General features: G+C 36.3%; 1 long non-coding RNA gene across 1 annotated transcript; it reads left to right on the forward strand.

The window, feature by feature from the left end:
* Positions 1 to 5,587: 5,587 nt before the first annotated feature.
* On the forward strand, positions 5,588 to 10,684 carry LOC141368856 (uncharacterized). The gene is made up of 5 exons (XR_012372282.1): positions 5,588 to 5,637; positions 6,293 to 6,341; positions 6,427 to 6,561; positions 6,667 to 6,762; positions 9,727 to 10,684. It is a non-coding gene; the product is annotated as an uncharacterized lncRNA (long non-coding RNA).
* The last annotated feature ends 304 nt before the right edge of the window (positions 10,685 to 10,988 follow it).

Consider the following 10,988-nt stretch of genomic DNA (forward strand, 5'->3'; position numbering starts at 1 on the left):
GGGAGACACGGCATAGAACGAAAGGGAGACTCCTACAGCGAAACAAATATAACGTTAAAACTACACACAACTCGAACATTAAGACTTCGTGCTGGACACTTACCGAAAAGTGGCATCACCCCAGACAATTTACTGTTTTGAGGCACAGGTTAACCAACAGCAGGAAAACCCTAAGCCAACTGAGGGTACACCATCACGTACACCACGGACAGGACAAGGGCACCAGCACGACAGACAACACACTAAAACCAACACAACATTACTTTTAAATGACAAACAGATTAAAACTGCTAACCATAGCGTGTTAGCAAGAACTCACCTGCCGCTAACGTTGCAAACCCCCGGGGGGGGAAGTCGGACATGACGCATTCAGAGCAGCAGCCAATCACCGCTTAAAAGGGGACTGCCACTCTCTGATAGGCGATACCAGCTGTCAATCACAGCTCACCTAATCCTGCTACACATGCCTCCCAAACAGCTTGTTGGCATGTATAGAGGTTCTGATAATTGTTATGGAGACTTTGTAACCCCAAGATGCCACTCTTTGATGCAATTCTGTGACAGTAAGCTTAGGAAAAATTTTTACTTCTCTAACCATACTCCTCACTGTGAATTGTGGCAAGATAAACATGGGACCTCTTCCAGCCTTGTTTGTCACGGTTCCAGTTTTTTAAAACTTATTAATGATTCCTCTGACTGTAAATACAGGCAAGTTAAGGCGAGTGGCTATTTTCTTGTAGCCATTGCCTGACTTATGAAGGTCGACACACATCTGCCTTAGTTGAATGGTGTGTTCTATTGTCTTTGCCATAATGACAAATGGGAGAATTCAACCTCTTTGTCAAGTAATATTTATACTCCAGGGAAACAGGAAGTCATGAATTACTAATTAAAACTTCCTAGATACCCTGACCAACTTTAGCAACTACAGAAAAATGTATTTAAAACTTTTTTTAATATAATTTTTCATAGGAATTGTTAGGGGCTAATAATTGTGGAACGCATGATTTCAAGATTTTTTTTCTAAACATATAAATTCTTTACCACCAAAGTAATGTACTTAAATCAAAGGTTGGATTTTTGTCTTTTTTTACATTTGGGTTCTATGTTGTTTAAATAAACAGGAGAATTTTTAGAAGTCCACGACCACATATTAAACAGGGGTGCCAATAATTGTGGAGGGCACTGTCGCTAGACATTAAGAAATAATTTTCATTTCAAATACTTATATCACAGACAACAGTGGTCTGGCCAGGATATTGTCATTTAAAAAGTGGAGTTGCAGCCCTCAACTGATGTTTATGTTGTCGTTTTGTGTATTGGCCACCAGTTGTGTGATTGCAGTACCAGTTTTTAGCCAGAAGTATTGTAATTGCAATACCAGTTTTGGCCCCTGCTCTGCACTACTGTTTTTATCATGGGAATGTATATACATTAACATTACATATAAACATTATGTATATATTGTTACCTAGACAATAAGACGCATAAAAAAACAACTCTTGCATTTCAGCTATGTTCATTTTTTTTTTCTTATGTAATATTTACATACCTGTAAACCCGTTTTTCCCGGGATTCTCAGGTATTTTACCATTCTATCACGCCATCATCCCATTTAAATATTTTAATATTTCTGTAAAAAATTCCACTGGCCGTAATTTATGTTTGCAACATTCACCTCCGGTAAAGCAGGCGGCAGTATATCTGTAAAATATTACAACCGCCCTGTGCACGCAAAGATTTCCCTTATTTTTAAACCCCCATGTTGACAGGTATAAATGTTTACCCTATGGTGCATACCTGTACCATCAACGCCCCCCCCCCCCCCCCCGTATTTTACCATCTATACTGCTATCATCCTGTTTCAATATTTTCCTGCATTTCTTTCGTATTTATAATTTTTTAATTTTTAAATCCCACCGGGCATATTTTATATGTTTGCTACATTTCACTCAAATGACACCCGCCAATAAAACAAGAAGAAGAACATCTTGAGGAAGGAGGATGTCGAGCCGCGTGCAAAGAAACACAAAATGTAGTGCCCACAAACTTGCACATTTGGACATGCTCGCGGCAAATAATGTAACTTTGCGTGTTTGGAAACACTGCTGTTGTGCTTTACTGTCATGTAAAATCATTCACACTGTTCAAGCTTCCAAAATACACCTTAAGCCCTATTCGCACGGGATTAGTATTAGATGAATGAACTGTTGAATATTTATGCTGAAATCTGATATTTACCGAACTGAAATGATTTGCTTTTATCGGTTTTCAATTTAAAACAAATATATTATTTAAGTAGATTACAATTAAGCATTAAAAGTATAATAATTTCAGAATAAGGGACCAGTCCAGTACCCATTAAAAATCCATTCTGGGCCCTGATATGTAACGTGGGCTTCATTACGTGGGTGCAATATGGGCCCTACGTGTGTTGCCCACATGGGCCCCACATAGGCCCCACTCAGTTTCTATATCAAATTCATGTGGGCAACCCAGGTGGGGCCACAGTGGGAACCATGGACAAACCCATGTACAGCCCACATTGGAAGCCCATATGGGGCCCATATAGGGCCCACATGGGCCCCATGTGTGTTGCCCAGGTGGGCCCCACATAAGCCCCACTCAGTTTCTATATCAAATTCATGTTGGCTAACCCAGGTGGGGCCATAGTGGAACCCATTGAAAACCCCATATAAAACCCACATAAGAAGCCCATATGAGGCCCACATGGGCCCCACCTTGCAATGTTGGCTGGGTATTTGCGATCTCTAAGTTTAGGTGGAGCTTTGGCTGTCGTGGTAAAGGAATTTCATTTGCGGTGATTTTGCGTGGCTTACTAGCGTGGTATACCTTTGTTTATTAAAATAAAATTATTACTTAAATCCAGAACAACGAGATGCACTGAGGTAGAACGCAGGGTGCTATCTTTCCCCTATGAGAATATATATATATATTATATTAAAGAACATTGTTTTGGCTTGAAGGCAATACATAATAATATAGGACATTTTCAATTTGTATCTATAAAGTTTGAAATTAAGTTGTAAGATCATTTTTAGTCATTTGGCTTTTTTCATCATTTCAGAACAAGCTTAACTGCTATTCATAATAACTTATATCATATTCTGTGTGTTCCTTGGTCGAAGATATGTAGAAATATATGCGAGTAAAAAGTACAGAACAAAAACATTTAGCTCACGCGGAGCGAACGAAAAGCCGTTAATAAAGCGGACTCTCCGTAGAGGACGTGCTGAAACAGTCGAGTCGGCAGATGATCATGATGTTAATGTTTCACGCAGATATTGTTGATAAAAAACGTTCATGTCTAAATGCCCAGGTGAGAGTCAAGTGTTCAGTCAGTTAATATAAAGCCAGACGTTACATTGGCTGCTGCCTCCTCGTCCACGGAGCGGAGAAATTCGATTTTAATTAAAAACGGTTTTAATGCTGCTAAGCAATCATATTTTGGCGCCTGGTATTTGTGTTGATCAGATAGATAAAAGTAATTTAAACTGCATCTAGAGGCAGAGGACGCTAATTCTGTCATCTCAGATTCACTTTTTTCCCCACACGTTCGCTCACTGTATGATTTAACGAAATACGATTTGGTATGGTACCTTTTACAGCGTGTTGCGGTGTTGCGTATGCAAAGCCTCAACATTATATCAGGGAGATAAGTCAGTAAATTTGAGTGAAATCACAGGTTTTGCTTATCCCGTGCGAACCGGCCACACGAAACTCAGACGTAGAGAGGTAATTTCTAAATCACACAGGGTCCCCAGATAATACTAATCCCGTGCGAATAGTACATTAGAAGGTGTTAAGGACCGCAATGTCTGCATCTATGTGTATAGCAAGTCCTTTGCTGATCCATGGGAACACCAATCAACAAATGAAAAAGGTATCCCCATTCATTCTGGTTAGACCAAGGGTTTTCAAACTCTGGGTTGGGACCATCTAGTGCATTGCGCAGTCACTTGGTGGTTTTAGTGAATGACTGTAAAAGAATTTTGTCCTATTAAGGACAATTAATGGCAATGGTTTTGATGTCAGGTAGTTTGGTAATACAATTAAACTTACTTATTTAATTCATACATTAAAAATATAAACTACTCTCTTCTAAAGAGAACACATTTCTTTTGTATTTCTAAATAGATTTTTTCTGCATTATTTCTATACAAAATATTTTGGTGGGTCCTGATATAGATTATACCTGTCTAAGTGGGGCATATAATAAAGGACAGCGGGGGTCCTTTATTTTCAAATCCCAATGTTGACAGGTATGCTATGGTGTAATTTATTAATTCAGTGAAGCATTACCGATTAAATATTTCAGTGCAGCATCACTAAATTACTCACAGTGAGTTGTGGGTAAAATCGATCTGTGTACATGGATCTGCATTTTCGAATTTCACCAGAAGCAGTTGACCATCCGGGATACTAATTTGAACCTAATATGTTTTGGAAAATACTAATAATTATTTTAATTACTATAAGGAATAAATTATAGGCAAATTAGGACACATGGTGTGAATTTATATGGATGTAATATACAAATTATCATAATTTTCATCCGACACATTTAGCAACATATGATCATTTTCACGATGAGATTGGCAGCATATCAATGTTGCATGAATATCACATGAACCCTTGGTCCTACGTAAGACTGAAAAATGAGGCCTGTTGTGTTTTTCATGCCACCATTAAAACCAGTCAAAAGTCATCATATGAGAAAGAAATCTGACATACATTTTTTCAAAAAGGTCAGGCAAGTTTGTTTTCATTAAGGGTTTGGGTTAGTTTAAAGCTAAAACACTGTTATATGTGGATTTGGCAACTAAACATTTATTGTTTTGAAGAAAACGGTAAAAGTAGAGCCAGAAATACCTATCCAGCTGCAGTGGAGTAAATCAGACTCACCTGCCATACTTTGTATTAGTGTTGTCAAAAGTACCGGGTCTTCTGTACTAAGCCGGTACTAAAAAAACAATAAAAGCCATCGGTACCAGGTTTTTCTATAAAGGGATGCTTCATCTCTGGAAATATGAATGTGTATTAATGGGTCATTTATGTAGTAGAAATGTTAAATTATTTTTGAATTTGGAGCTTTCTAGACTGAGAAAAGGCAGACAATGTATTTTTTTCTTATGTGAATGAAAGACAACTCCCAGAATGCACTAGCTTTGTTGCCCTTACAAGGCCACTCCCAAACCACGCCTACCGGTTACAGGCAGCAATTTCCGAAAAATTGATACAACTAGGCTTGCTTTGATACATTGTGACTCTATAAATGTGAGTTAGTTGATACATTTGCATCGAAATGGTGCAAAATTGCTTTGTACCACACTGTAAAATGTAATAGCTGAGCTTACTAAAAAGATTAAGTAAACTTAACTTATTTAATTAAGTTTGTTAACCTTACTTAGTTTAACTAAGTAATCCCAACTTTTTTCTATGCAAACTCAAGTCAACTTGATTAAACTTAAAAGATTAATTTAGCTCAACTTAAAATTTCAAGTATTTTCAAAAAGGATGACTGCACAGTAGGTGGCAGTAATGCTCCCAAGGAGTAAGTGGTGGCTTAACTGAAGAAGACGACAACAGCACATGGTCGGATGAGAGCATGAGGAGGTAAGTTTGTGCTTATATATCATTTTTATTTTTTAATTGCTAAATTTTTATCGCAATATTACAATCACAGTTTGTAAACAGTAATATTTTGTCAGTAATAATAAAACTGATGCATGCTATTTGATCACAATTAGCAATCCAACAACTGCTAATCATGTATGTTTAAAGATAAACATTTTCGTTCAACAGACATAAGTAACTAATATGCAGAGGTAGATTGAGTACAAATTTAATTATATAAAAAGTTAGTTAAAGTTAAGCCTTATAGTAATAACTGCTTGAGTAAAAGTAAAAGTATGCAATGGAAAAACTGCTTAAGTAGTGAGTTTATAATTCGTGTTGGTGTGGTTTATAATAATAAACTACATGAAAATGCTTAGAACTGCTTATAAAAGGTAAAATAGCAATTTTAAAGTAGGTGCTTTCAAAATTGTTACTCAAGTCAATGTAATGCAGTAAGCATGTTTCTACCCACCTCTGGAGAAAAAACATTAATAATTTCATACCTTAAAATGCCAAGTTATGTTAAATAAGAGATGTGCTGTATAAAAAGTTTTAAGTTTATAGAGTGAATGCTAAAAATGTTGTTTTTACAATTGCTTTTTAGTATCTATCAATCAATATACTATGTTAATTGTATATTATTATTATTTAGCAGGAGCATGTTTCTTTGAAGAGAGTGCATACCCTTCATGGAAAGTCAGGTAATTAACACACATTTTATTAGGGCATGTCAAAACTTTTTAAATCTTGATATGTTGTTTCTTTTGTTATCCTTCTTTCATATAGTATAACGTTACTGTGGAGTACAACCAAGTCGCAAGCAAAAACCTCAAGCAAGAATTGTTCTCATCCCTTGCTAAACATTGTTTTTGAAGATTTTGAATGAGAGAAAAGTTTAAAAGCTCTCTTGAGTATCTAATAGTAAGTATTTTTGTTTGTTTGTTTTAAATAGTTTAAGTCCATTTGCTAACTTTTAAGTAATCTGTTCTCACTGTTGATCCCAATGTTTTATGTATTATTTGTCAGAACATCACTGATGTCAGTGCTCGGTGGACGGTAGTTCTCCGTGGTCTTGCTATCCTTCTTGCGGAAGACACTACAGACTTCCTGAAAACAAACATGGTTAGTATTCTTCTCGTTTAATCAATATGAGATGTCCTAATTTTTGTGTTAGCATTTAATTAGCATTATTAAAGAAATAATGGGTTAATTAAAGGCACCAAGGCACATCCTTTTGTCCCACAATTCTATGCGTGAGCATGCTCAGGATTGGTTGAGCCTGGTTGAGTTTGATAAAATAAAATGGTGGGCAAGAAAGCAACTGAGCACACATTTAGTGTAAATAAAGTAAAATTTGTATTGTAGTTTTGAACTCTTTCCCCGCCATTGAGTTATTCCGTCAATTAAGAGAATCAATAACTTCTGATAAATGCTGTGAATAAATTAAAACATAATTTATTTGCCAGGTAAAGGTTTTATGCCAATTACATAACCAATTCAAATTCATTATAAAGAAAGCAAAACATCAAATATTCAAAGATCAGTCTGAGATGTATACCTGACAGTAGCGAAATACATCAACATGACACTATGGGTTTTGGTTTATCGCATTATGAGTGAACAAAGCTTAATACAGGTGTTAACAGTGTGTAAACCGTTTTGAGCTGTCCACTTTCGACTACATTCAGATGTATTCAAAACAGATTAGAACCGCTTAAAGGTCACATATTTTTAGGCTTTCTAGAGTTTTATTTTAGGTTATGATGTCCTTAAGAATATATATTTGCTGTTTAAGTACCAAAAATAATCTCTATATATTTTTTACAGCTCCTCTTTCAGGAGCTCTGCTAAAAACAGGTCGTTTTGGCATGTAATAAGTAATATTCATGAGCCTCTCTTCTGATAGGCCTGTTATTTTATGAGTGAAATACGCAGTTGAAATAAAGTTACCCATGGAATTACACTTAAGTGTTAGTTTCTGGACACTAAATGTTAGGTTAGTAAACCAATAGACACAGAGACGAAGAGATTTTAACCTTACCATGTTTAACTCAATAAACAAACAGACACCAAAAGGGCTTGTGTCTCTAACTTAAGAATACAAACAACGTCTGATTTCCAACAGATATTCTATCAAAACCGGTGGCTACCAAAGACTTTAACGTTACAAAACAACACTTTAGCATCTAGTTAGCAAACACGTTAGCGTTGCATAATTGTTTACAATATATCATTTCAGTTTTCTCTTGCTCCATTATGTATTTTAAAAGTTAGGACTGCTGATAATTGCATGCGATTGTCTCGTGCATCTCTTCAGTAAAGCCGGTTCATTGATTAGTAGTAAATCACCATCAGCTGCTTTCAGAAGCGGCAGCCGGTTCTGAGAGAAGGTGATGCCGCTTTACTACTAACGACGAGATTCGTGACAATCGCGTGCAAGTTATCGTGCAGCCCTGCTTGATATGTGTTTACTTACGGGTTGTGGATTTAAGGTCGGATCCAACAAAGTAAGGACTGCAACATCTTTGATGAGTAGATTCCTGGACAAACCAGCATTGAACTGCCACACCGAAGCAGTCACTTGTGAAATGTTTAGATCAGACGGCTAAAGTTGAACTTATTGTTGAGGAATTTCTATTTAAACGAATATTAGCCATTGTTCTCGTATATTAATGTTTTCAGAAGCCTTTGCAATGATTTAGTTTCCTGACATCCATCAATTGAACAGCATTTTCTCACGTGGTGTAATATAACTTAGGAGTTTGTTTAGGAACAAGGGGGTGGGGCAGTGGACGGTGAACAGTGCTTGGGGTGGAGACTGAAGGCGGCGACTGTCTCACGGTGACGTAGCAAATTCACGGAAGTACAAACGAACTGTTTTAACTCACAGCTACTTCAAGCAGGCTGTGTGAATTTGACTCTTAAATGACTGTTTTGAAACTTATATGGTACTTACATAGCCCCTAGACCTCAGTTATCATGAAAAAAGCCACAAAATTTCAGTTTTGACCATATGTGACCTTTAAACACGCTGTAACCCGTATGCTGGAAATAAATTTGACAGGTACCGTTTAAAGCGTAACTAAACCCCTGGTCAGAGCCTGACTCCACCCACTGGCAATATTTGAAAAATGCAAGAAAAGTGGGCAGATCCCAACGGAGATAAAGGGGACGAACTAAGCTCGAACCAAGCATGTGGTGAGATCGTAACAAGGGCGTGGGGAGCTTGAACCTGCTTACGTCAAGAGTTACTTTTTGGACCCAACATCCAATAGGAAAATTCAACTGCAGTAGCCACCGTTCAACCTGAAGAGGGCAGCACTCAGACGTTTACACCATATATTGTAGTATTGAAACACTTAATATCCAAATGTCAAAAAACTGGCTAAAATCAATCCACAGCACTAATAAAGCATCATTCTTACAGATCATTAACTAAAAAAAGTTGGTTAAGGGTTTAGTTACTCTTTAATAATACACAAAATTAAATCAAATGTCTTTTAATAACATATGATGTTATAGTTACAAATGATTAAACCAAATAGTGTGTTTGTGACATTTGAACGTCTTGTCTTAAAACTGAAAATAAACAGGTTTTCCTGTATTTGTTAAGAATAAGCTTATAAAATAGTTAAAATAAATATTTAATGTTGCTTACCTTATGAGTAAAATAGCCACATAACAAGTGGGATAATGCACAGACAGCAGGTTGTTATCATGAAATAAGCCCCTTCAGTTTGATACAAGACCCTCTGCTTGACACAGAGTCCTGATCAAACTGTTGGGGATTATTTCTGCAAAAACAACCTGCTGCCTATACAATATACCTTACCTATAGAAGAGTTTTCTAACAAGATATTATTAATTAAATATGTTCCAAGGATGTTTTTGCACCACCAGGACAGAAGCTTCTGCTGAAAGGTCCAAATTATTATTGGCAATTCCAACCGAAGCACTGTTAGAAATTTAAGTGTCACTTCAAAAACTAGTAACATCACCTTGAACAGTTTAAATTTTTAAATGACACATCCACTTTGCATTTGTATTATGAGAATGTATATTAATATTGCGTTTCTATCTTATTAGGACTGTGATGGTGACACACCTCAACTATCAAAAGGAATTCTCATTCTGGTGCCGGAGGACAGACGCATTTCTCCACATGGTTTACAGCAATTATTTGGTAGGGTGTCACAGCCATGGATGGACTTGAGAAAGTATCACATGCCATGTGTTTAGTTTTTGGACTGATCGTTGTTTTAAATATGGAGTACCTCTTCACAGCTTATTTTGAGTTGATTCACAGGGTTTTTCTTTCCCTGGGGCACAAATCACTAAAGTCAAAACTGCCATCACTACAAAACATACTAATGTGAAGTAGTGTGTTTTGTGTGAAACAAGTCCGTGTTACTGTATATCTGTTGCATTTTGGGGTTTTTATTTTTCGTCAACCTGGATACAAGTTCCAGAAAAACTCAACTTTAATTGCTGCAAAACTTTGATGTTTTAGATAAGCTGTATTTTGCGTGTTTCTGGTGGCAGAAACAAGATTGTTACTGTAGGTCTGTTGATGCAATTTGTGATTTTTTATCAGTCACATGACAACCTGGATACAAAACCAAAACTGCAGTCACTAAAAAAAAAACTTGTTTTGAATTTGTTTGTCAAGGTGTGTTCATTGTGTTTGTAATAACAGAAACAAGACTGTCTTAGGTCTATTGTTGCATTGTGGGTATCCAGATTGATGGGTGACTGAACACAAACCCCTTTCTTGTGTGTGTGTGTGTGTGTGTGTAAATGTTTTACTTTGTACACTGTTAACATGTTTAAAATAAATGTTTTAACCTCATTTTGTTGCTTTTTGGCTTTACTCATTTTTGTTAGTTCAGCTTACTTACAAATGTAAGGCAATCAGTTTCCTTATATTTACAAGTAAAGTGAACAATAAAAAGAAGTTATCTCAACTAATGATTTTAAGTAAAGAGTACTTAACTTTACTTGATTAATAAGTTTAGTCTACTTGTACTGTTAAGTTTTGACAACTTAAAATCAATACTCTACCTTACTTGTTGAATAAGTTTAGGCTACAAATAATATAAAGTTTTGCCAACTTAAAAGCAACACACTAACTTACTTAAAATTATGAGGCAATCAGTTTCCTCACTTTTTTAAGTAAACTCAACTTATTACATTTTACAGTGCAGGATGTACACCCAAAACCAGGAACGGACAAGAAGTTTTCATCATTTGCAGATAAAAATTTGGCGCAATGTAAACAGTGGCTGCGAGCTATTAACCACCCGAAGTTTGGAGAGGACACAGTTATGGAAAACCTGATAATCCGTAGG

This window comes from Misgurnus anguillicaudatus, chromosome 11 (genome assembly GCF_027580225.2).
Source record: "Misgurnus anguillicaudatus chromosome 11, ASM2758022v2, whole genome shotgun sequence".
Lineage (NCBI taxonomy): Eukaryota > Metazoa > Chordata > Actinopteri > Cypriniformes > Cobitidae > Misgurnus > Misgurnus anguillicaudatus.